General features: G+C 41.6%; 1 non-coding gene across 1 annotated transcript; it reads right to left on the bottom strand.

Moving 5' to 3' along the window:
* Positions 1 to 7582: 7582 nt before the first annotated feature.
* LOC123587099 lies at positions 7583 to 7715 on the bottom strand. Its single transcript, XR_006707155.1, has one exon. It is a non-coding gene; the product is annotated as a small nucleolar RNA SNORA70 (small nucleolar RNA).
* Between the last annotated feature and the right edge of the window lie 19903 nt (positions 7716 to 27618).

Raw genomic sequence — 27618 nt, 5'->3', positions numbered from 1 at the left:
GAAACCTTTTCTTTGGGCAATAAAATTTGAATTTCTTATGTTGCATGCAACAAAATATGATTCTTTTTCAGATTTTTTTCAACCATTTAAAAATGTAAAACCCATTCTTGGGGCACCTGGGTGGCTCAGTCGGTTAAGCGGCCATCTTTGGCTCAGGTCATGATATTGTGGTTCGTGGGTTGGAGCCCCACATCGGGCTCTGTGCTAACAGCTCAGAGCCTGCAGCCTATTTTGGATTCTGGGTCTCCCTCTCTCTCTGCCCCTCCCGCATTCACGTTTCTCTCTCTCTCTCTCTCTCTCTCTCTCTCTCAAAAATAAAATAAAGCATGAAAAAAATTTTAATAAAAATAAAAATATAAAACCCATTCTTAACTCATGAGTGATAAAACACACATACACACACACACACACACACATACACACACACAATCAGTGGGCTATGTTTGCCAACCCCTGCCTTACTTAGCCTTTAACAGAGATTCTCAGAGTATGGGCCCAACAGTATCAGCACCATGTGGGAACTTGTTAAAAATACAAGTTTTCCTGCCCCACCCCAGACCTTCTAATTTGGAAACTTTGAGAGTGCAACCTGCAATCTGTGTTCTAACAAGCCTTCCAGGTGATTCTGATACTCAAGTTTGAGAACTACTGGCCTCCAAACAGAGCTCTCCTTGTTAAGTAAACACATTCCCCTTTCACAAAACAGAAGTGTGCTTTTTGCAGCTCAAATTCTTTCCTTCTCTTTCTTCCAAAACTTCCAAGTGATCAGCCGTTGCTGTCTCCATTTTCCTGCCACACATTTATAAAAGGAGAATAAGAACACCACGGGGAGTTGTAAGTATACAGGATGATTGGTAAGGGGCATTCCACACAGCCAAGGGGGGGAAGGTGGGGAGGATTTCAACTCCGCATCCCAGGAGGGAGACATGTGGAAGGAACGTTGTCTGCGTCCCCACACTCACCTCACTCCTCCACGTAGGAGAAGAGAATGAGCCGATGGGTGAGTCTGGGAGACGGAACAGAGCCTTCCCTTCTCCTGTGGACAGCTGGGCCTCCGTAGCTCCTTTCCACAAAGTCAAGAGAGACACTTGCACAGGGGAACACAGCTCTAGGGAGCAAAGCTCGGGACTTGGAAGGTGCCCTGTGCAAATCAGAATTAGACACACCTTCTCCAAGTGGATGGAGCCCAGGGCAAGGGCCACAGGGACATTGTTGAGCCCTGTTTTCTCACCCCTTGATGGAACCACTCTTTTTTGGCCTCTGAGTTATCAAGGTCTGTTAATTCCCTAATAAATAGCCCCTCAGCTTTAGTGAAGTCTATCAGACAATCTCTTTGATTAAAACTTTCGAGGAGACACTGACGATCTATCACCAGTGTGGTCCTATACGTTCTTTTCCTTAATTCCCTATCTGCTGACAATATCACAAGAGAAAAGTGTTGTGGGGTGTGTTGTTCTAAAATATACATGCTGAATTTCCATTTTTCCTGTCCATCACAACCAAACGTGCAGTAGTTAATGCAGACAACAATCATGCCTCCAGCTTTGCTTTGGGAAAAATGACTAAAAAGATAAGAATGCACCAAAAAACATGTCAAGTGTGAGCCATACTAGAAGTGCTGGAAGAATGTCAGAAAAAGTGGGAGGGTCCAAGAAGTCCTCACAGATGTGTAAGGAATAAGTAGCATTTTTATAGGTTATAGGAAGGGAAGAAATTCCAAATGACTGAACGGCATGAAGACAGTGAAAAAAGTCTGGCTTGCCTAGAGCATAGAAGACTGGAGACTCGGCACAGAAGGTGGGCCTGACAGCCAGGCAGACCCTAGGTGTATATATGCCATGCTGAGCCCCTTCGGGGCTGAGGCTATTTAACTCATCCCTTTGTCTTTAACGGCCCTAATAGAGTGCTTTGCATACAGCAGCAGACTATTAAATATTTGTTGCATGAAAAAGCAAATGTGTGAAATTACATTTATTCAGGCTTAGCTGAGTCAGGAGGCCTGACAAACTGGCCAGCAGATGGAGCAGGAAGGGGGTCAAACTGGGAAGTTTTCACATGACTTATTGTTTCTTGCTGGATGAGCTCATCAGATGAGTCAAAAACCATTTTCCCAATGTTCCTGTACAGTCAGATGGCAAATGCAAATCTTACTTGCTTCCAACAACTTTAAAAAAAAAAAAAAAAAAGGCACCTGGGTGGCTCAGTTTGTTGAGCATCTGACTCTTGATTTCTGCACAGGTCATGATCTCAGGAGATTGAACCCCACAGCTCAAAAGCGGATTCTCTTTCTCCTTCACTCTCGGCCCCTCCCCCACATGCTCTCTTTCACTCACTCTCTCTCTCTCTCTCTTTCAAAATAAATAAATAAACATTTAAAAATAATAAAGAAAAGAAAAGAAAAAAACAGTTATCACAAAAATAAAGCATGTTCATTTTAGAGAATTTGGAACCCAAAAGTATGTAATAAAGACAATTGAAGTCTATGTAATCTCGGTAATTAATAATGCAATATTATAGCAAGACTATTTTCTCATGTCATTAAGGATTCATTTAAAGTATGTTTTTTTATTTTTTTTAATTTGTTTCATCTTTATTTATTTTTGAGAGAGAGAGAGAGAGAAAGACAGAATGCGAGTGGGGGAGGAACAGAGAGAGGGAGACAGAATCCGAAGCAGGCTCCAGACTCCGAGCCTTCAGCACAGAGCCCGATGCAGAGCTTGAACTCACAAACCGTGACATCATGACCTGAGCAGAAGTCGGATGCTTAACTGACTGAGCCACCCAGGAGCCCCTAAGGTATGTTTTTTATTGATGCAATGTTTTATTAATGCATAATCAAACTATTGGCTATTTTTTAAATCGTTCCTTTATTATTGAACAGATAGTTTCCAAACATTCACTACACTCATATAAATGTCTCTTTAAATATATCTGTAGTGATTTCTATATTCGAGTCTTAAAAATCATCTTGCAAACCCTATTAAAGCATGAAAGAGGGCCAGAAAATATAGAATACCATATTCACATGGAATAGCTTACCAGTAGAAATCTATAATTCTGGGCATCTGGGTAGCTCAGTCGGTTAAGCAACTGACTCAGGTCATGACCTCACAGGCTCGTGACATTGAGCCCCACATCAGGCTCTGCACTGACAATGTAAAGCCTACTTGGGATCCTCTCTCTCCCTCTCTCTCTGCCCCTTTCCCGCTCGTGTGCACTCTCACTCTCTGTCTTTCAAAATAAATAAACAGTTAACAAAAACAAGAAACCTATAGATTCTTCTAAAAATAACATGCTTACTATACATTTTTCGTACAAATTCCAACACAATTTTGAGAGGAGTGTGACAAACTTGATTATAAAAATTATAAAGAATAGCTGAGACACAGGGGTGCCTGGGTGGCTCAACTGGTTAAGCGTACAACTTTGATTCAGGTCATGATCTCATGGCTCGTGGGTTTGGGTCCCACTTCAGGCTCTGTGCTGACAGCTCAGAGCCTGGAGCCTGTTTCAGAGTCTGTGTCTTCCTCTCTCTCTCTGCCCCTCCCCTGCTCACTCTCTTGTCTTGTCTCTCTCTCTAAAAATAAACATTAGAAAATTTTAAAATGAAAGAATAACTAAGACACAAGTACCTAACGCAATTTTGAAAAAGAAGAACAGGGGCGCCTGGGTGGCGCAGTCGGTTAAGCGTCCGACTTCAGCCAGGTCACGATCTCGCGGTCCGGGAGTTCGAGCCCCGCGTCAGGCTCTGGGCTGATGGCTCAGAGCCTGGAGCCTGTTTCCGATTCTGTGTCTCCCTCTCTCTCTGCCCCTCCCCCGTTCATACTCTGTCTCTCTCTGTCCCAAAAATAAATAAACGTTGGAAAAAAAAAAAATTAAAAAAAAAAAAAAGAAAAAAAGAAAAAGAAGAACAAAGATGGAGGACCTTTCTTACCAGATATTAAGATATGTCACAAAGCCACAGCCATGAAAGTAGTTTACTACTGGCCCAGGAATAGCACATCAATGGAATAAAATAGGGATCCAGAAGCACATCCACATGTACATGGAAATTTCATATACAATAGCATCTCTAAAAATGAAGAAAAGGTAGACCATTTACCCATTGATGCCGGAAGCACTGTCTTCTCCATGGAGAATAAGTCAGTTGGAGTTCTACCTGATACCGTATAGAAATGTTGACTGTAATAGATTAGATACCTTAATGTTTATTTATTTATTTTGAGACAGAGGAAATGTGAGCGGGGGAGGGACAGAGAGAGAGAGAGTGGGAGAGAGAGAGAATTTCAAGCAGATTCCATACTTTCAGCACAGAGCCCAATGTGGGGCTCAAACTCAAGAACCATGAGATCAGGACCTGAGCCAAAATCAAGAATCGTATGGTTAACTGACTGAGCCACCCCATGTGCCCCTAGATTACTTTTTTTTTATTTACATCCAAGTTAGTTAGCATATAGTGCAACAATAATTTCAGAAGTAGATTCCTTAATGCCCCTTACCCATTTAGCCCATCCCCCCTCCCACAACCCCTCCAGTAACCCTCTGTTTGTTCTCCATATTTAAGAGTCTCTTATGTTTTGTCCCCCTCCCTGTTTTTATATTATTTTTGCTTCCCTTCCCTTGTGTTCATCTGTTCTGTGTCTTAAAGTCCTCATATAAGTGAAGTCATATGATATTTGTCTTTCTCTGACTAATTTCACTTAGCATAATACCCTCTAGTTCCATCCACGTAGTTGCGAATGGCAAGATTTCATTCTTTTTGATTGCCAAGGAATACTCCATTGTGTATATATACCGCATCTTCTTTACCCATTCATCCATCAGTGGACATTTGGGCTCTTTTCATACTTTGGCTATTGTTGATAGTGCTGCTATAAACATTGGGGTGCGTGTGCCCCTTCAAAATAGCACACCTGTATCCCTTGGATAAATACCTAGTAGTGCAATTGCTGGGTCATAGGGTAGTTCTATTTTTAATTCTTTGAGGAACCTCCATACTGTTTTCCAGAGTGGCTGCACCAGTTTGCATTCCCACCAGCAGTGCCAAAGAGATCCTCTTTCTCTGCATCCTCACCAACATCTGTTGTTGACTGAGTTGTTAATGTTAGCCATTCCGACAGGTGTGAGGTGGTATCTCTTTGTGGTTTTGACTTGTATTTCCCTGATGATGAGTGATATTGAGCATTTTTTCATGTGTTTGTTGGCCATCTGGATGTCTTCTTTGGAGAAGTGTCTATTCATGTCTTTTGCCCATTTCTTCACTGGATTATTTGTTTTTTGGGTGTTGAGTTTCATAAGTTCTTTATAGATTTTGGATACTAACCTTTTATCTGATACGTCGTTTGCAAATATCTTCTCCCATTCCATCAGTTGCCTTTTAGTTTTGCTGATTGTTTCCTTCGCTGTGCACAAGCTTTTTATTTTGATGAGGTCCCAGTAGTTCATTTTTGGTTTTGTTTCCCTTGCCTCCAGAGACGTGTTGAGTAAGAAGTTGCTGTGGCCAAGATCAGAGAGGTTTTTGCCTACTTTCTCCTCCTTCCTATCTTACATTTAGGCCTTTCATCCATTTTGAGTTTATTTTTGTGTCTGGTGTAAGAAAGTGGTCCAGGTTCATTCTTCTGCATGTCGCTGTCCCGTTTTCCCAGCATCACTTGCCGAAGAGACTATCTTTATTCCATTGGATATTCTTTCCTGCTTTGTCCCAGATTAGTTGGCCCTACATTTGTGGGTCCATTTCTGGGTTCTCTAATCTGCTTCATTGATCTGAGTGTCTGTTTTTGTGCCAGAGATTAGATACTTTAATCTGAAATGGAAACCAATAAAGATAAGGAAAGTATAGAATATCTCTGTGACCATGAATTGGAGGAATTAGTAAGGAAATCCTCAAAACCACAACCATCAGAGGAGAAATATGTAGATTGAGTGTACAAAAATTGGGCTTCTTATGAAAGAAGGACATGATACACAAAATTAACAGACAAGTGACAACCTGGAAGAATATATTTGCCACCTCTAAAACTCAAGGAATTCATACGTAGAATATAGAGAGAACTTCTATGTATCAACAAGAGTTGATTGGAAATCCAATAGATTGATAGGAAATCCAATAGAAAAGTGGACAAAGAATTAGAATAGACAAATCACAGAAGGAAGAATGCCTAACAAATGTATGAAAAGATGCTTGAACTCCCTAGGAAGCAGATAGCGCGGTTACAATAACAATGAGATACTACTTTATAAAAATTTTAAAGTTTAATACCAAGAACTGGTAAGAATGCGGGGCAAGGGTTACCTCAAAGGCTCTTGGTTTGCGACAGTGAACGATGCAACCAGTAATTATGCAACTAAATATGTCCCAGCAATCACACTCCTGGGAATACACTCCGCAAAAACTTGCATGCAAGTCTTTATTGGAACCTGTATGAGGGTGTGCCTCTCAGTGCCATTTGCAGTGGCAGGGAGTAAGCTGGGGGCTGGTGGTCAGGGAAATAACTCTATCAAGTGGAATGTATGCAGTCAGTGCATAACTAAGCAGCAGCCAGAATTAATGAAGCAGATATACATTCAGCTATGTGGTCAGCTCTGAAGACATCATGTCAAGTGGAAAAGGTGTGATACACAAAATAAAATCGGTAGCACGGAGCCCATGTAAATTTAAAACACTCTAAATAATATATGTCTCAAGCCTACTGGCGGATGCCTATGAGGAATACCGGATCAGAAATAAAGAGGAAAAAGAGGGCCTTGTGCAGGCCTAGGGTGACAGGGTGATCAATGCTATTCTCCACTTGCTTAGGGGAAAAAAACAAACAAAACAAACTCAGAACTGTTACAGCAGTCACACGAGGTCACCAGACTGAGGGTGGCTCTGATGGTAGGCCTACATAAACAAACTGAAACCTAAACCAGAGTCAATCCTGCAGATGCCTCGAGGTTAAGAGGAACAACCAATCACAAACCGCCAACTAGGCTTTCCCAAGTAACGCACTCCTTAAGTTACAGCCAATGAAATCATTTCCTTGTTTTGCTTCTCTCCGAAAACCTTTCCCCTCGTTCCCACCAGTAGGGTGCTTCTAACTGCTTCCAGTCTGGCACTGCCTGATTCAAATCAATGTTAGCTCAAATAAACCCTTAACATTTTAATATACCTCAGTTTATTTTTGTTCTTGTTGCTGTTGTTGCCAGAAAGTAGGATCCATCAACCGGCATGAATAAGGAGGGGGCGGCACCGAGGTTGCCATGAGTGCGGGGCCCACCATTTGTCCTGGGGGCCACAATTAGGGATGTCTTTGAACCCATAGCCATCTGGGACGAGCTGCTTCTCCGCCACCATGTTTTCGAATTTCTCCTCACTTCTTGGAGATGTGGATCTTCCAGCAGCCGGGGAACCTGAACTTGGCCCTGCATAGGGCCGGCCTCAGTTACATGCTCCCTTTTCTGCAGCTTGACATGGATGGACGTGACGACTGCCAATGCGGACCCAGGCCACTGTGCCCTGGGGCTTTCCAAAGTCACCTCGCTTACCTGTCTAGAGCCCAGATTGGAGACAGCATGAGGCCAGACATGAATGTCCACTGCAAAGGGCTGTCTCCAAGGTCCCTTAGGGCAACCCCAACAAGCAACAGGCTGCATACACTACCCAGGAGGCTACTGTTTTTGGCCACGGCCCAGCAGGCCCCCGTGGGGAAAGAGCACAGTTGGCTTAACTAGCGCCAGACTCTCTTTATCCTCCATTCCTTCCTCTCATACCTCCATTCCAGTCCAGTAGTAAATCCCCTATCTTCCAAATATATGCAGAATTCAATCATTTCTCATCTTTCCTATCAATACCACCCCAGGGCTTGGTCACCTTCACCTCTTGGCTGTTTTGGCAACAGTCTCCCAGCCAGTCTGCTTTTGTGTCTTCCTGCCTTTGGTCTGCTTGCTTCTTTTTCTTTCTTTCTTTCTTTCTTTTCTTTTCTTTCTTTTTTTTTTTTTAGTCCTCAGGGTTCATTTATTGATTTATTTATATAAGTAAAATACACAGGTACAAGCTATGAAATGTGAGAACTCTTATGTGAACGAATTATGCCATTCTCTCACCAAGAAACGTTTTGTGGCTTGCCATAGACTTTAGAACAAAAATATGTCATCCCCAAAGACCTTAAAAGTAGTGCAAATCTGTACTTGTATCTCTTCAGTGTTTTTCTTGTCTTTGGAGTATTTCACCTAGTTTGCATCCTGATTATCATGTGAAGACTTTTCTGCTACTCCTGTTCATTATGACGGTTTCTGAATGTTTTTGAAATAAATTTATATTTAAAATATTATTGGATCAAAATTATGACAGACTTACCAGAAATGTAAATTAAATTTGACACTTTATTTGGGGAATTGGCAGAAGAGAAAAATATTTTGAAGTTTGAAATGAGAATACAAATATTAAAAGAGCATAAAATAGGGGCGCCTAGGTAGCTCAGTCAGTTGAGTGTCCGACTTCGGCTCAGGTCATGATCCCATGGCTCGTGAGTTCGAGCCCCGCGTCGGGCTCTGTGCTGACAGCTCAGAGCCCGGAGCCTGCTTCAGATTCTGTGTCTCCCTCTCTCTCTGCCCCTCCCTGCTCATACTCCCTCCCTCCCTCTCTCTCTCTCTCTCTCTCTCTCTCAAAAATAAACATTAAAAAAATTTTTTAATAAAAAAATAAAAGAATATAAAATATCTAAAAGAGTTAAAATATTATGACAAAATATTGGCATTTTGGTTTCCACGAAGAAACCATTGGAGAACAGAGATCGGATAGCAATTATAACTTGAAAGGATAAATGCATTTGAGACAGTCAATTAGAAGCGAGCATGGTGATGGGGCACCTGGGTGGCGGAGTCCGTGTAGCCTGAACTCTTGGTCTCAGTTCAGGTCTTGGTCTCAAGGTCGTGAGTTGAAGCCCTGCACTGCGCTCAATGCCCAGCGTGGAGACTGCTCAACCGTGGCTGGTTGTCTCGCAGCTTCGAAGAATGAAGAGGTGGACACAAAATGAGCAGCAGGCAAAATTTTATGAGAGGATGAGATTAGAAAATAAGAATAGTATGAAAGCTCTCTTTGCAGAGGCGACGTTCAAAAGTAAATGCCCATGGTCTGCTTTCAACACAGCACGTAAAAGGAGCCTATTAAACAGAAGTCAGATTACATCAATTTCTGCTCTAGATCTTCCAGCTCCTGTCTCACTCAGCATGAAAGCAAAATCTTGGCGTCCACCAGCCACAACAGCCATACCCCCTAGTCCCTCTGTTCTTACCTGCTCATCTCTCCCCTGGCCACTCACTCACGCCACACTGGCCTCTTGCCAGCCTAGAACATACCAAGTACACCCTTCATTCATGGCCCTTGCAGGGGTTTATACTTCTTCCTGGAACATTCTTTCCCTAGAGTTCCAAACAGCTTCCTCCCTCACCCTGTCAGATCTTCATTCAGAAGTCTCAATGAGACCTTCTCTGAACACACTATTTAAAACTGCAACCCCTCAGACAAAAGAGCTGAAGCAAACGGGCAAAAGATCTAAACGGACAACTTTGCAAAGGAGGTACGCCGATGGGAAGTACGCACAAGAGAAGATGCTCAGCATCATATGTCATTAAGAAAATGCAAATTGAAGGAAAGATGAGATCCCACTACACATCGACTAGAAGGGGCTAAAATTTCAAAAATTATGATAAGAACTGACAGCATCAAATGCTGGTGAGGATGGGAAGCAATAGGAACCCTCATTCATTGCTGGTGGGAATGCCACATGGTACGGCCAGGAGCACTGGAGGCGATGGCCCACACCTGTAGTCCCAGCTGCTTTGGAGACAGGAATTTCACTCGAGCCTAGGAGTCCCAGGCGGTGTAGCACACTGTGCCAATCCGGTATCTGCACCATGTTGGGCTTTAACACAGCGACCTCCCAGGAGCGAGGGGACCATCAAGTTGCTTAAGGAGGGCTGTGCTAGCCCAGGTCAGAAATGCAGGAGGTCAAAACTCCCATGCTCATTAAACCGGTACAGCCACTTGGGAAGGCAGTTTGGCAGTTTCTTACAAAGCTAAGCATAGACTTAGCATGCCAGCAATCGCACTCCTAGTTATTTACTCAAATGAGTTGAAAACTTTTGTCCACACAAAAATCTGCACGTGGATATTTATAGCAGCTTTCTTCACAGTTGTCGAAAATTGGAAGCAGCCAAGATATTCTTCAATAAGTGAGTGGATAAACAAACTGTGGTACATCTGTACAATGGAACAGTATTCAGGGATAAAAAGAAAGGAGCGATCAAGCCACAAAGAGACACATAGAAAACTTAAAGGCATATTTCTTTTTTTTTTTTTTTTTATTTTAGAAAGAGTGAGCAAGGGAGAGCAGCAGAGGGGGAGAGAGAGAGAGAGAGAGAGAGAGAGAAGCAGGCTCCACACTCAGCAGAGAGCCCAACACAGGGCTTGAGAGCCTGACACTCGGCTCGATCCCATGACCCTGGGACCATGACCTAAGCCAAAATCAAGAGTCAGATGTTCAACCAGCTGAGCCACCCAGGCTCCCCTAAATGCATATTTCGAAAGTGAAAGAAGCTATTTGAAAACGCTACATGTGGTATAATTAATTCCAAACCTCACATTCTGGAAAAGGCAAAAATGCAGAGATAGAAGGATCTGTGTTTGGCAAGGATTAAAGGGAATGGAGAGCTGAACAAGAGGAGAACAGGGAATTTTTAAGGCAATAAAACTATTCTATGTAATACAGTAATGGTGGATACATGACATTATGCATTTGGCAAAACCCATAAAACTGTACAATACAAAGAGCAAACCCTAAAATGTACATTATGGACTTCAGTTAATAATCGTGTGTTACTCCACGTGCCAACTAACTTGGATGTAAATCATAAAAAATAAATTATTAGATTAAAATAATAATAATAATGTGTTACTACTGGCTCATCAATTGTAGCAAATGTATCACATTAATGAAAGATGTTAATAAAAGAGAAATCGTTTGAAGGACACATATAGGAACTCTGTACTCTATGCTCAGTTGTTCAGTAAACCCAAAAATATATGCACAATATGCAGAAAAGACATGACGAATATATACTATATATTTAGGTATATATCCTGTGTTATATATATATTTTCTTTTTATGAAAGAGAGAAAGAGAGAGAGAGTAAGCAGGGAAGGGGGAAGGGAGGGAGAGAGAAAGAGAGAGAGAGAAAGAATCTTAAGTAGACTCCACACCCAGCCCAGAGCCCAAAGGGCTCGATCCCACAAACCATGAGATCGTGACCCTAGCCAAAATCAAGAGTTGGATGTTCAACCAACTGAGCCACACAGGTGCCCCTATATTTTCTATGTAATACAGCATATCTAATTGTAATAGATATTACAAATAGATACAAATTACAAATAGATACATATCTAATTGTAATTACCCAAATCTCAAAACGTAACAATTATACAACACTATTATCTAATTCACACAGTCCATATTCAAATAACATCAATTGTCCCAATAATGTTTTTTATAGCTTTTTTTTCCTAATCCAGGACCCGGTCCACTGCATTTAGTAATCTGGAAGAGGTCCTCAGTCTTTTGTTGGTGGTTGTGGTGGTCTTTCTTTACCTTGACATTTTTTAAGAGTTGAGGCCAGTTCTTTCGCAGATATCCCTCAACTTGTGTTTGTCTCTTTCCTCATGGTCAGATTCAGATTACGCATTTTGGGCAGGAATCTTACAGAAGTGGTGTGCCCTCAGAGCATCATATCAGGAGATATAAGACATTGGTCTGTCTCAGTGAGGGTGATATGACCTTGGATGCCCACATCCATCAGATTTCTCCCAAAAAGGGGAATTTTGTATATTTCGTTCACTGCCATATTCCCAGAGCCTAGAGTAGTACCTGATATAGGCACTGAAAAAGAACACGTTGAGTCAATGACTAAATGACTTCAAGTCTGTGGAGCTGAAAAGACAAAGGGGAGGAAGAAGAAAAAGAAGAAAGAGGAGAAAGTCGTAAGCTTGTAGAATAAATTATCAGTATGTACATTTTAGGTTCATAAATATTATTCAGGAGATTTCCAGGACATTTCTATCCAGAGCCATCATACTCCTGCCAGCATAAACTTATCTTCTAATGTGTTAATGATATAGACTTGACCTCAATGATAACTCATTTTAAGATGATCCTCATTTTGGGGGCCCCTGGGTGGCTCAATCGGTTGATCATCTGACTTCAGCTCAGGCCATGATCTCCTGGTTCATGAGCCCCACATTGGGCTCACTGCCGCCAGCGCAAATCCTGCTTCGGATCCTCTGTCTCCTCTCTCTGCCCCTCCTCCACCTGCAGTCTCTTAAAAATAAACATTAAAGGGGCGCCTGGGTGGCGCAGTCGGTTAAGCGTCCGACTTCAGCCAGGTCACGATCTCGCGGTCCGTGAGTTCGAGCCCCGCGTCAGGCTCTGGGCTGATGGCTCAGAGCCTGGAGCCTGTTTCCGATTCTGTGTCTCCCTCTCTCTCTGCCCCTCCCCCGTTCATGTTCTGTCTCTCTCTGTCCCAAAAATAAATAAACGTTGAAAAAAAAAATTAAAAATAAATAAATAAATAAATAAACATTAAAAAAAAAAAGATGATCCTCATTCTTAAAAGCTTTTTCAACTCTTTCAGAAGAAAATCTTCTGTGAAAGGAGCCTCAGAGGCCTGTTTCATAGATTATCAATTTTTATTATGGTATGCCTCAGTGGCAATGTGTGTCGTAGGTAAATATAATTTACTATTTACCTCAAGATATCTCTAATTTGGTTAATAGTCCCTTGCAATTATAAAGCAAGCAGTGTGAAAGGAAAAATGGTCACATATTCAAGCAATGTGCTAAGGAAAGGAAAGAAGGACATGAAAATATTATCATAAAAAATTTTAACATTATCGGGGCGCCTGGGTGGCTCAGTCAGTTGGGCGACTGACTTCACCTCGGGTCATGGTCTCACGGTTCGTGGGTTTGAGCCCCGCATCCGGCTCTGTGCTGACAACTCAGAGCCTGGAGCCTGCTTCTGATTCTGTGTCTCCCTCTCTCTGCACCTCCGCTGCACGTGCTCAGTCTCTCTGACTCCCAAAAAATAAATAAATGTTAATTTTTTTTAAAAAAAATTTGTTTTTAATTTTAACATTATCAACTAGACAAGCAAAAATCAATTCCAATTGGTTCGGTGTCCATCAACACAAGCCAGTGAAAAGGAAAACTCTGTGAAGCATTTTGTTTTCAATCATTTTTTTTTTTAATTTATTGTCAAATTGGTTTCCATACAACACCCAGTGCTCATCCCAAAAGGTGCCCTCTTCAATACCCATCACCCTCCCTCCCCTCCCTCCCACCCCCCATCAACCCTCAGTTTGTTCTCAGTTCTTAAGAGTCTCTTATGCTTTGGCTCTCTCCCTCTCTAACCTCTTTTTTTCTTCTTCTTCTTCTTCCCCTCCCCCCATGGGTTTCTGTTTCCAAACATATTTTAAAAGCGATGTGGAAAGCGAAATTTTTTAAGCTTGGTTTTTAACTATCACCATAATTAATCGTCAGACTTTATAAAGAAGGTGTTTTTTTTTTTTCTCTTTTGATTTTTAAACATTCTACTGAGACTTAAATTGTCTCTGCTGTTACCAGCCTTTTCCCAGCTCCCTACGATGGGGTGGGAGGAGCCTTTACAAACAGGTCTGTGACACACTGACATTTCAAAGCCAATCCTTCTTTTAAAAAAAGTCTTGGGGGGGGGGGGTGGCGCCAGGATGCCTCAGTCAGTTCCAAGCACCCGACTTGGGCTCAGGAGTTCGACCCCACATGGGGACTCTGCTCTCAGCGTGGAGCCCACTTTGGATCCTCTATCTCCCTCTCCCTGTCCATCCGCTGCTCTCACACACACCTGGGCGAGCTCTCTCTCTCTCTCTCTCAAAACTATCCAAACATAACAACAAAAAAGCCCCACCTCTCCAGGTTCATTGCTTCAGTAGAGCAGGGATAGAACATTTGTGTGCAGTCATTTCTCATCTTCATTTGGGAGTTCATTATATAAACAGATAATGACACACTCCCTGGAGAACACTTGACTGAATGCTACATGTGTCTTTTCTCATTTGTAAATTCGTTTGTAAGCAAAATGCAATTCTTTTTGCCTGACATAAATTGGAATGAGATCAAATCAAGTCCGTTTGCTAATTGTGTAAACTTTGGATATAGGTTCCTATTTCCTAAATGTTTCCTCATACTTCTTCAAGTTAATTAATGTTTGGCAGACAAACTTATTTGCCCCAATATGATTAGAAAGGGAGTAAGCTTACAAGTGACACACATAGCAAAAAAAAAATTTTTTTAATTCTAAAAATTTAGGGCTCCTGGGTGGCTCAGTCAGTCGAGAGTCCAATTCTTGATTTCAGCTCAGGTCATGATCCCAAGCTTGTGAGATCGAGCCCTGCATCGGACTCTGCACTGGACATGGAACCTGCTTGAGATTCTCTGTCTCTTGCTCTCTCTCTCTCTCTCTCTCTCTGCCACACTCTCTCTGTCTCTCTCTTTTTTTTAATGTTTATTTTTGAGAGAGAGAGAGAGAGAGATAGCAAGCATGAGTGGGGGAGGGGCAGAGAGAGAAGGGGACAAAGGATCTGATGTGGGCTCTGTACTGACAACAGAGAGCCTCACATGGAGCTTGAACTCCCAAACTGTGAGATCATGACCTGAGCCGAAGTTAAACGCTCAACCAACTGTGCTACCCAGGTGCCCCTCATTCTCTCTGTCTCAATAAAATAAAATAAAATAAAATAAAATATAAAATTCTAGGGGCGCCTGGGTGGCTCCGTTGGTTGGGAGCCTGACTTCGGCTCAGGTCATGGTCTTTCGGCTCCTGAGTTCGAGCCCCGCACTGGGCTCTGTGCTGACAGCTCAGAGCCTGGAGTCTGCTTCGGATTCTGCGTCTCCCTGTCTCTCTGGCCCTCCCCTGCTCGTGCTCTGTCTCTCTCTCTCAAAAATAAATAAACATTAAAAAAAATAAAATAAAATAAAATTCAAAAACTTTAGTGCAGGCATGATTAAAGGAGGATTCCATGCATATTTACATGTCATCTAGACAAAAAAAAATCACCTGTATAAGAATAATTCACATTCAATGGTGGCATGTCACTTAAATTAACGATTTTACTCCCACCAAATACTCTGCTCAATACCAATTTAATCTCCTATGCTTCTAACTCCTTACAGTTTCACTCTTGTGTGACATTTAGACAGCATTCCTTTTTCCGTCCTTGGTCATTCTTTCAACCTAAATATTTCAGGAAAGATAGTTGTGTGGTATATTATCAAAAGCAAATGAAACACATTCAGGCCCTAGCCCGCTCAAATCGAGCCAGAGTGACCACTGTTTCGTTTCTGATGGGGATTTTCATATCCCAGACCAAAGGCACCGTTTTCCACTTAGTCGCTGTGGACAATCAGTCAGGCACTCTAACACCTGGGATCTTTCCACATTTTCCTTAACAGCCACAACCACCAAACCCTCACCCCCTGCCATCCTGGTTAGAAACAACAAGCACGCTCCCAACCATCTCCCGGTGCCATTTTTATATACCGGCAGCCCACAGGGAACAGCACATAATAACCTCCGCCTCCTCTCACCTCCCACTCCCTCCGCTAAGGGACGGAACACCAAAGAAAGTGAACAAGTGGATAAGCCAATTTAAGAAATTGTGGGTGAAGTCTGAAATCTGTCTGAAGACGCAAAAGCTTCCACACTCAGACCCCAAAACCATGGAAACCCTCGGTTCCTATGCGAAATGCCGTGGCACTCTGAATCTATACTGCCAGTCTGCCCTTCACCATGTATTTTTTTTATTTTATTTTATCCGAGGGAGAGACCGCCCGCGCTCATGCGCAGTCAGGCACACGCCAGCCATGACGCGCGCGTGTGAGTGGTGACGCATGCGCGTGAGCGGGAGGGCGAGCGTCTGAAGCAGGCCCCGTGCCCCGCGCACCAGCGAGGAGCCCACGTGGGGCCCCATCCCGTGACCGAGAGATCACGACCTGAGCCAAAGTCAAGAGGGGGCCACTTCACCGACTGAGCCACCCAGGTGCCCCTTCGCGTAACCCCATTGTTAACTGATACTGTTGGTTCTCTTTACCCACGAGTCTCCATGTTTTCTCAGTCCTCAAGAAAGAGGAAGACCTTTGCAAAATAATTTCATGTCAGGAAGATTTGTTTGTAACTTGTATTTTTAGAGACAAAGCCGAATTGAAATCAGCCACTGGGCCTCAAAATCTAAAGCATTCTTGCAATACATTTAATCAATCACTATGAAGTACTTAATTAGGTCAACTTGGTACTGTGTATTCTGGAAAGATCTTGGTATTTGGTCGCTTGTTTATTTTCTGTTTCCCACACCAGAATGAAAGCTCAGTAACTTTAGGGACTTTTTAAAAAAATCTTTTCCTCTGCTTTATCTGCTACACCTAGAACACAATAGGAGCTCAATAAATATTTACTGAATGAATAAAAATGTGGCAGCCGCTGGCAAAATTCTTTTAAGCTTATTTATTTACTTAAGTCATCTCTGTATCCAACATGGGGCTCAAACTCGCAGTTCCCAGATCAAGAGTTGCTTGCTCTTCTCACTTAGCCAGCCATGTGCCCTGCAAAATGTTTTTCTTGCTCTAGAAAGCTACCCGAGTGTCTCTTTGCTGGCCATAAAATACCAAACTGTTTTACCTGAGTCGCTATGCCATTGCTTTATGGAGTTTGAACAACAGTGCACTAACAAACAGCCTCAAAGATATTCCCATGACTACAATTTGCTTATGTCACCGAGGTTATTCCTTGGGGTACTCACATAACTCCCTTGATGCAAATCTAAGACATGCACAAGAGGTGAGTTTAGACCAGCCAATAACTCTTGGAAACCTTTACAAGATTTTTTTTTTAATTTTTTATTTTATTTCGGAGAGAGAGAGAGTACATGCACAAGTGGGAGAGAGAGGCAGAGGCAGAGAGAGAGAGAGAGAGAGAATCTCAAGCAGTCTCCATGCTCAGCGCAGAGCCCAACACAGGGCTTGATCCCACGACCCTGGGATCACGACCTGAGCCGAAATCAAGAATCAGACGTTCAACTGACTGAGCCACCCAGGTGCCCCTACAAGCTTTAAAATTATGATGTTAAAACAGGAACTAACAGTTACTGTGACATGATTTGGGTTACCCCCCGTTCAAAATATGGGCATCAGCAGATGCACAGCGGAAGTGCTGAGCTAAGCTTGGCATTCTTGAAAGCGGAGCCAAATAGGGATTTTCTGTAGGTGCTGTCAGCCCAGAAATGGAATTAGGCAATTTTAACCCATCCATGCCACCCTCTCTCTGCCCGCATAGAGACCCATGGAAGCAGGACCAGCTCTGCCAGATGGTGGTTAATAGAACAATTGGTTCTTATGTATCTAACCTGTTTATACATGCCAATCCTCCCACTTCCTATCAATGCTTCTCCTCGGACCAACCTTACCCAGGTTTCTGGGTGCTTCTTCCCTTCTCAGAGACTATAGGATGCTATTTTCACTGGATTTTACTCAAATGGAAACGGGTCAAATTGTTTTCCAAACTTGGCTGACCCTAAGAATCTCTGGAATATTTATTTTAAAATGCAGCTTCCAAGGAATGTCCAGAATAATCACAGCTGTGCAGATCAGCATCTTAAACCTCCTGGAAAGCACACAAAGCAACTAGAAAAGCAACAATGAAACACAGAAACAAATACACAATTAGGATATGCCAATGTTTATAGCAGCATTATCCACAATAGCCAAAAGGTAGAAACAATGGAAATGCCCACTGAAAGGTGAATTGATGAACCAAATGTGGCATATATGTACAATGGAATATTATTTGGCCTTAAAAAGGAAAGCAATTCTGATACATGTTACAACGTGGATGATTCTTGAAAACATGCTAAGTGAAATAAACCAGACACGAGAGGACAAATACTGTATGATTCCACTTATATGATATAGCTAGAGTAGCCAAATCCATAAAGAGAGAAAGCAGAACAGGGGATACCAGGGGCTCGGGGGCAGGGTGGGACTCCCCAAAGAGTCACAAAAATAATCCTAATATGTGGGGGCAGTACGTTCTTGGGCTTATAAGCCCGCAAACACTACCCTAACCTGCCTGTCTTGCTGTGCAATAATCTGCAAACGATGGCTTGTGAAAATCTAACACATTCGTTGTTAGGCAGTAAAAAAAAAAGGTTCTATCACAGCACTGATACAAATGTACTTTTTCAAAATGTGAAGATAATTCCAAACTTATGAACCAGGGGGAAAACTAGCTACCAAGAAACAGGTGAGGGGTGCCGGGCTGCCTCAGTCTGAAGAGCACACAACTCTTGATCTTGGGGTCGTGAGTTCGAGCCCCACACTGGGTGCAGAGATGACTCAAATAAATAAATAAAAACCTAAAAAAAAAAAGAAATCGGTGAAAGTGGTAAGCATAGCATAACCTATAGACATGTTGAATCACTATGTTGTTCACCTGAAACTACCGTAACATTGTGTGTCAAACATACTCAAATTTAAGAACGAAATTGTTTTTAAAAAAGAGATATAGGGGCGCCTGGGTGGCGCAGTCGGTTAAGCGTCCGACTTCAGCCAGGTCACGATCTCGCGGTCCGGGAGTTCGAGCCCGCATCGGGCTCTGTGCTGACAGCTCAGAGCCTGGAGCCCATTTCCGATTCTGTGTCTCCCTCTCTCTCTGCCCCTCCCCCGTTCATGCTCTGTCTCTCTCTCTGTCCCAAAAATAAATAAACGTTGAAAAAAAAAATTAAAAAAAAAATTTTAATTTATAAAAAAAAAAAAGAGATATAACCAAAATTTTCACCAGGAAGTTAAGAAATATAAATGAAGTAATTGCATACCTGGAAGACATACGCAAAGCAGAAATACAAGAATTTTGGAAAGACTTGATGAGACAATCCTAGGAGATAAAATGTAAACTGAAAGAAGGACACGGAAAAAGTAAGGCCAACAAATGTGAGGATGAGGCAGCAGAAACATAGGGAGAACAGACACGGAAGAAAAATACAGTAAGTGTCCTAAAGTATAAAAAAATAAGAAAAGTGGAGCACCTGGGTGGCTCAGTTGGTAGAGCATCTGACTCTTGATTTCAGCTCAGGTCATGATCCCAGGGTTGTAGAATCGAGCCCTATGTTGGGCTCCATGCTGAGTGTAGAGCCTGCTGAAGATTCTCTCCTTTCCCCGATTGTGCACGCTCTCTCTCTCTCTCCCTGTCTAAATTTTTTTTTTAAATAAAAAAAGCGAAATAAAGATCTTACTTTTTTAAAATAAAGATTATAATGGAGACAGCATTATCTAGAACACAAGGAGTGTCAACATTTGTACAATTTAAGTCCTTGAAGAAGAAAACCAAAATAATGCAATAACAAATAGTTCCAAAAGATTCAAGAAAATGTTCCTGAAACAAATGAGGATGTGAGTGTACTTACTGGAAGGACTTACTAAGTACCAGGGAAAACTCATCCAAAAAGGCATATCCTAATAAAGTTATTGGACTGAAAAAATTAAATCATTCATACAGGAGAAAGTCAGGAGGCCTCATATTTCTCCCTATCAACATTCATTTCCAGAAGACATTGGGAATTTGACTGGATCCAAATTTCAGTCCTTAGGGTGCTGACTGGATTTGATAATTCACTGAGTAATTACTTAATTCAACAAACATTTTTTTTTCCTTCACCACCCATTTTTTTTAAAGAAATGCTCTTTAAAAAAAATTTTTTTTTTTAATTTTAGAGAGTGTGAGGAAGTGGGGCAGAGGGAGAGAGAGAGTGAGAAAGAGAGAGAATCCCAAGCAGGCTTCACACTCAGCTCAGAGCCCAACACAAGGCTCAATCCTACTACCCTGGGATCACAACCTGAGCCAAAACCGAGAGTCGGACCCTCAACTCCAGTCACCCCCAAACATGTAAACAAATTATCACAATACAATATGATAAGAGTCAAAGATGGAAACAATAGGAAAGGTATGTTCAGGAATGGCAAGAATTTCAGGGAGAGGTGGAAGACCTTGGGACAGTTTATTATGAAATTTGACTTAATTGTAGGTGACAGAAAGTCAGTGGAGGAAAGTTAGCTTTGGAAGTACTAAGGAGAAAGCATTTGTGTGCGTTGTCTGTGTGTACGGGGTGGGAGGGGGAATATGATTCTTGTTGGACCTCAGATGCACAAGGATGAGTTCATCATACTGAACAGGTCATGCATGGCCTATTATTATTTTTTTGTCCAGACAAAACTTTCTAATTTATTCTCTTTGTATCCTCATATTCCATCTTTTTCATGCCCCTTAACTCCTACTATATGCAATCACATAACATGCAATGATATTTTCGTTTATGTGTGTTTGTGTTCTTCTTTGTGTGTGTTCTTACAAAATGTGCATATCTTGGGGGCCTGGGTGGCTCAGTGGGTTAAGCGTCAGACTCTTGATTTTGGCTCAGGTCACGATCTCACAGATCTGTACGGTGCTGGCAGTGCAAGAGCCTGCTTGGGATTCTCTCTCTCCTTCTCTCTCTGCTCCTCCCTCACTCACGTGTGCTCACTTTCTCACTCTTTCTTTCTCTCCCTCTCAAAATAAATAAACTTTTTAATATTTTTATGTTTATTTATTTTTGAGAGAGAGGGACAGAGCACGAGCAGGGGAGGGACAGAGAGAGAGGGAGACACAGAATCCGAAGCAGGCTCCAGGCTCTGAGCGGTCAGCACAGAGCTCGACGTCGGGCTCGAACTGCGAGCTCATGACCTGAGCCGAAGTCGGACGCTCAACTGACCGAACCACCCAGGCGCCCCAAATAAACTTTTTTTTAAATGTGCTCATCTTTTATTTCTTATTTTAATTTCAGTATAGTTAAAATACAGTGTTATATTAGTTTCAGGTGTACAATATAGTGCTTCGACAATTATATACACTTCTCAATGCTCATTGTGATAAATGTTCTCTTAACCTCCATCATCTATTTCTCCTATTTCATTCTCCCCACTCTCCTTCTCTCTGGTAACCGTCAGTTTGTTCTGTATAGTTAAGAATCTGTTTCTTGGTCTGTCACTTTTTTTCTTTGTTTATTTGTTCTGTTTCTGTTTCTGTTTCTGTTCTGTTTAAATTACACATATGAGTGAAATCATATAGTATTTGTTTTTCTCCAACTAACTTATTTCACTTAGCATTATACTCTCTAGGTCCATCCACATTGTTGCAAATGGCAAGATTTCATTCTTTTATGGCCAAGTAACGTTCCATTGTATGCATATACCACATCTTTTTTATCCATTCATCTATAGATGGACACTTGGGCTGCTGCCATAATTTGACTACTGTAAATAATGCTGCAGTAAACACAAGGGTGCATATATCTTTTCAACTTCAGTGTTTTTGTATTCTTTGGGTAAATACCCAGTAGTGGAATTACCAGATCATATGGTAATTCTATTTTTAATATTTGAGGAAACTTCATACTGTTTTCCACAGTGGTTGCAACAGCTTGCATTCCCACCATTAGTGCACAAGAGTTCCTTTTTCTCTATATCTTGCCAGCACTCATGTCTTATGTTTTTGATCTGGGCCATTCTGTCTGGTGTGAGATGATATCTCATTGTGCTTTTCATTTGCATTTCCTTGATGATTGGTGATATTGAGCATTTTGTTCATGTGCCTTTGGCCATCTGTATGTCCTCTTTAGAGAAATGTCTGTTCGTATCTTCTGCCCATTTTTTCTTTTGTCTTCTGCCCATTTTTAGATTATTTGTGGGGTTTTTGGTGCTGAGTTGCATAAATCCTTTATATATTCTGGATAGGAACCCTATATCGAATAGAAACGTGCATGTATTTTTAATTAATGTAAATGGTAGGGTGTCACGTAACTCATTCTCTTTTACTTGTTTTTTTCTAAACATTATGATTTTAAAATGTATCCATATGGCAGTGTGTATAGCCAATCTGTTTATTGTAATTGCTATACCGTACTTAAGGGTATACATCCATCGGGGCACCTGGGTGGCTCAGTTGGTTTAGCTTCTTCTTTGGCTCAGGTCATGTGCCATCAGCACAGAGCCTGCTTTGGATCCTCTGTCCCCCTCTCTCTCTGCCCCTCCCCTGCTTTCTCTCTCTCTCTCTCAAAAATAAATAAACATTTTTTTAAAAGGGGGTGTATATCCATCACATTTTACTATCCATTCTCCCAGTGATGAACACCCAACTCCTCACTAATACATGGGGGGGAAGAAAGCTTCACAGAACATCTCTTATGTGTCCCGTTATACATCTGTATAACAATTCCTTTGGTATATATACTCAGGAGCAGAATTATGGTCACAGGGCCTGCTGATACTTAATTTGACTACACAGTGCCAGGTTGCCCTCCAAAACAGCCACCCCACTTCACACTTTCAACAGTAATGCAGGAGAGTAACTGAACTCCCTCACCCCACCTACGCTTTCTAATACCTGCTGGTCCCATCACTGTAAACTGACATTTCATTGCTGTTAAGTTTATTCATTTTGAGAGGGGTGGGGGGAGAGGGCGAGCAGGGGAGGGGCAGAGACAGAAGGAGAGAATCCCAAGCACGTTCTGCGCTGACAGAATGCGCCCCTTCGTTGCTGTTTTTATCTGCACCTCACTGATCACCGATGAGGAGCTTCTCTTCATATGCTTATTAGTTATTCGGGTTTCCTCTTCTGGAAACTTCTGTGGCCTACTTTTTAATCCTCAGTCCTTTTTTTCCCCCCATTAGGGTTGCTGCCTTTTACAGAAGTATCTTTAAGTATTCTATATATTAATCCTTAGGTAGGTTTAGATATTACAAATGCCTTTTCCTTATTGTTTCCTCTGTTAACATCTTTTACAGAAATACTCAGTTTTGATATAATCCCATTTGTCAATTTTGTTTCCTTATAGTTGAGGCTTTTGCTTTATTTTTTTTAAGTCCTCTCTGACCCCAAATCACAAAGTTATTCTCCTACATGTTCTTCTATTAACTTTGTCATTTTACCTTCTGCATGTAGATCCTCAAGCCATCCAGAATCCACTCTCCCGTGTGGTGTTAGGTGGGGATCCAATTTCTATTTTCTCTATATAGTGAGCCAATTTTCCCCAAATTACCTTTTTAACAGTGTGTCCTTTCTCTCTGCTGATTTGGGGGCAGTTTTTTTTTTTTTTTAAATTTAACCCATAGTTCTGCAAAGGAGAAAGCTTGGAAGTAGGGATACCAGGTAAGAGGTATTGCTATCGGGCAGAAAGAAATAAGAATTTGACCAAAGACAGTAGTTGGGGTGGGGGGAGCGAGGAGGAGGGAGGGCAGAGAGGAATATCAGGTTTGGGAGATATTTCTGAAGTTGGAAATGTGGGATGAGGAGGAGAAAGGAGAAACGACTTCAGTTTTGAACCCCACACATTCTGTGGCTAGAGATACCCCTACTGCCATATGAGCAGGAATGAACAGGTTTGAAGGGAAAAGATGAACACAGTTACAGAGGCGTTAAGGTTGAGGTGCCTGTAGACACGCTTTGTTTGGCCCTGACATTTGAAAAAACGTGTATGATTAAATAACGTCATTTGGTAACTGAGGGATTTCATTTAAAATCTGAATTCATAGGTGCCTGGGTGGCTCAGTAGGTCGAGGGTGTGACTCTTGATTTCAGCTCAGGTCGTGATCCCAGGGTCGTGGGATTGAACCCTGCATCAGGCTCCGTGGAACCTTCTTAAGATTTCTCTTTTTCTGCCCCTCTCCCCTGCTCACTCTCTCTAAAAAAAGTGAATGAATGAATGAATGAATGAATGAATAATAAAAAATAAAAATCTATATTCAGCTATTTACTTTCTTCTTTTTTAATGTTTTCATTATTTTTTTTTCATTTACATCCAAGTTAGTTAGCATATAATGCAATAATGATTTCAGCAGTAGAATCAGTGATTCATCCCCTACGTATAACACCCAGTGCTCATCCCAACAAGTGTCCTTAATGCCGCTTACCCATTTAGCCCATCCCACTTGCCCATTTAGCCCATCCCACTCACTCACAACACCTCCAGCAACCCTCAGTTTGTTCTATATTTAAAAGTCTCTTATGTTCTGTCCCTCTCCCTCTTTTTGTATTATTTTTTCTTCCCTTCTCTTTTGTTCATCTGTTTTGTATTTTAAATTCCTCCTATGAGTGAAGTCATATGATATTTGTCTTTCTCTAATTTTGCCTAGCATAATACCCCCTAGTTCCATCCACATTGTTGCAAATGGTTTTCTTTTTTAATTTTAGAGAGACAGCACAAGCAGGGGAGAGGGACAGAGGGGGAGAATCTCAAGCAGGCTCCACACTCAGCACAGAGCCTGACATGTGGCTTGATTTCACGAACTGTGAGATCATGACCTGAGCTGAAATCAAGAGTTGGACTTAACCAACTGGGCCACCCTGGCACCCCTCTATTTCCAATTTTTAATTATATTTTTTCTAGCTATCATTTGCTAACAATTACTGTGGAGCTTTACACGCATTTTCTCTTTAAACTCTCTTAAGAAACTCTTGTAAGACAGATACTCTGCCCACTTTGCAATAAGGAGATATAGGTCAGAATAGTTAAGTGGCCGAGCCAGGATTCAAATCAAGTCTGTTCCATGACAAACAGCTTGCGTTTTTACTACCTCATCACTCTATAGTACCAAGATCGCAATCCCAAATGTCTATAGAACTGAGGGGCCAGTGCAGACGGCAGGGCTCCCAGAAACTTGTGCTATCTGAAGTGTTGGGAACTGGTGATTGGCCCCACTAGGTGAAGCCAGGAGTTGTGATCTTTAGAAAGCAGCTGAATATAGGGGCTCCTGGGTGGCTCAATCAGTTGAGCCGCGGACTCTTGATTTCCACTCAGGTCATGATCCCATGATCATCTGACAGTGCAGAGCCTGCTTAGGATTCTCTCTCTCTCTCTCTCTCTCCCTCTCTCTGCCCCTCCCCACATGTTCTCTCTCTATCAAAATAAATACATAAACTTTTTTTTTTTTTTAATTGGAGGGGCCCCTGGGTGGCTCAGTCAGATGAGCCTCCGACTCAGGTCATGATCTTGCAGTTTGTGAGTTCAAGCCCCTCATCGGGCTCGCTGCTGTCAGCTTCTGATCTTCTGTCCTCTTCTCTCTCTGCCCCGTGTCAGGATCTGTGCTGTTTCTCGAGCCCTCTGTCAGGCTCTGTGCTGACAGCTTGGAGCCTGGAGCCTGCTTTGGATTCTGTGTCTCCCTCTCTGCCTCTCTCTCTCTCTTTCTCAAATTAATAACATTAAAGAAAAAATTGGAAATACAATTCCAGAGCTGAGGAGAGAATCAGAGCTCTGCCATGACTTGGCAAGAAAGTGGGGAATAGTTCTGTCCTAGAATTCAGGACTTTCTTGATGGTTGGTTGGAATGTCAGAACCTCTTCTCTTCCACATCCCAATCCCTGCTTCTCTAAATCCCTAAAAGTTCACACATAGAAAAACCTCAATGAATTTTTGTGGAAGGAAGGGAGGAAGAATGACTGAAGGAGATGGAGGTAAAAAACGGGCATTTTCTTTCATTTGTAAGACAGAAGAAAAAGGCAAGTTACCAACTTACCTAAGTTTGTAGGTAACTGCAAACGTAGCCCTGCCTTCTTGCCAATAAAAAAGTTTAAGGCATACAGTTGCAGTGCGTACTCCCAGTTCCCAAGAAAAGATTGCAAGAAAACACACACTCGTGTTGGCAAAATACATCTCTAAGCCTCCCTGAGCAAAATACTATTTGGACAGTATTTAATAGAAGTATTTGTGGGGCGCCTGGGTGGCTCAGTCGGTTGAGCATCTGACTTCGGCTCACTCAGGTCACGATCTCAAAGTTCGTGGGTTCGAGCCTTATGCCAGGTTCTGTGCTGACAGCTTGGATCCTGGAGCCTGCTTTGGATTCTGTGTCTCCCTCTCTCTGCCTCTTCCCTGCTCATGCTCTCTCTCTCTCTCTCTCTGTAAGAATAAATAAACATTAAAAAAAATTTTTTTTAAAGAAGTATTTGTTATATGTGATTTGTTATATGTAATTAATAATCCAACAAGAATCTACAAAAGAATCCAAAGATAAAACATTTTTGAATGTAAAAAGCTTTCAAGAAAAGATGGTTTTGTGGGAGTCTATCTTTTTCTGTCATAATATATATATATATATATATATATATATATATATGTAATTAACTTCTGAATTCTCCAGGGCAACATTCAACTCTGTAAACACATTTTTCTCCTGCTTCTGCTAAACACATTTTTAAAATAGCTACACTCACTTTAAATTCATTTCTTTAGAACAACCTGGTATTTGCTCTTTTCACAGGATGTCAAAATTGAGGTTTTAAGTCTTCCAATTTCCTAATAACTGAGTACCAGATGGCACTTGGCTTGTCCTGTCAAATGTGTTTCTGATTTCACTTACTCTTCATAGCTAAGGAAAATGACCATATTCAATTTGCAAATACATTAACTCACATTAAAAAAAAAAAAAGGGTGGGGGGCCTGGGTGGCTCAGTCAGTTAAGCATCAAACTTCAGCTCAGGTCATGATCTCTCGGTTTGTGAGTTAGAGCCCCGCGTCGGGCTCTGTGCTGACAGCTCAGAGCCTGGAGCCTGCTTCAGATTCTGTGTCTCCCTCTCTCTCTCTCTCTCTCTCTCTCTCTCTCTCTGCCCCTCCCCCACTTGTGCTCTCTTTCTCTCTCTCTCTCTCAAAAATAAATAAAATGTAAAAAAAAAAAAAATTAAAAAAAAAAAAACAAAACAAAACTCAGCAGAGTTACCAAAAATTTTTATGAGTATGTTATTGTAAAATACCATAAATTTTAGAAGGGTAAGTTCTGCAATGCAACTATTTGGCTGAAAATCCCAGATTGTTCTTGGAAAGAAACTAGCACCGGAAGAGAAAGTAAAAGGGAGTTGACAGGGAAGCAAAAGCCATGAAGAATGTCCTGTTATCACATGAAGGAACAGGCCTCTGGTTGAAAGTCACCTATTATTAAGTACACATGTATTTAAAGTCTAATCGTTTTATGCTGTCCTAACCAAAAGGTCATTATGGTTCTTATTCTCAAGAAACCAGACTCAAAGAGGCATAGAACTGGGAGGGGATTACTGAGGCCATCCAGTTTTGTTTCCTCATTTTCCAATAAGGAAACTGAAGGTCAGAAATGTGACTTGTTTTTGGTGACCAGATGATGTGCTGCTCCTTTGAATCCTTTTGCCTCAGCAGCAACTGCACCAAACATAGGTTATTCATTAAATGGGTGCTAAATTGTGTTTATGAACAAAGAATGGGAAGGGCCAGTCTCACTGTGTTCACATTCCAGATATAGAGTTTTGCCAAAAAAAATTAAAAAACTAAAAAGATTTCTAAAAAAAAAAATATATATATATATATATATATAAATTTTTTTTATATAATTTTTGTTACTGAGAAACCTTTTTCAAAACTTTTTATTGTGGATTTTTTTTTTAATGCATGGAAAGAGAACCTAATGAGCCCCCAACTGTCTATCACCTGCCTTAAACAATTATCAACATTCTGAA

Source organism: Leopardus geoffroyi, chromosome C3, assembly GCF_018350155.1.
Source record: "Leopardus geoffroyi isolate Oge1 chromosome C3, O.geoffroyi_Oge1_pat1.0, whole genome shotgun sequence".
Taxonomy (NCBI): Eukaryota; Metazoa; Chordata; class Mammalia; order Carnivora; family Felidae; genus Leopardus; species Leopardus geoffroyi.
Note: the sequence above shows the minus strand (reverse complement) of the source record. Positions and strands in the feature narration are given on the sequence as shown.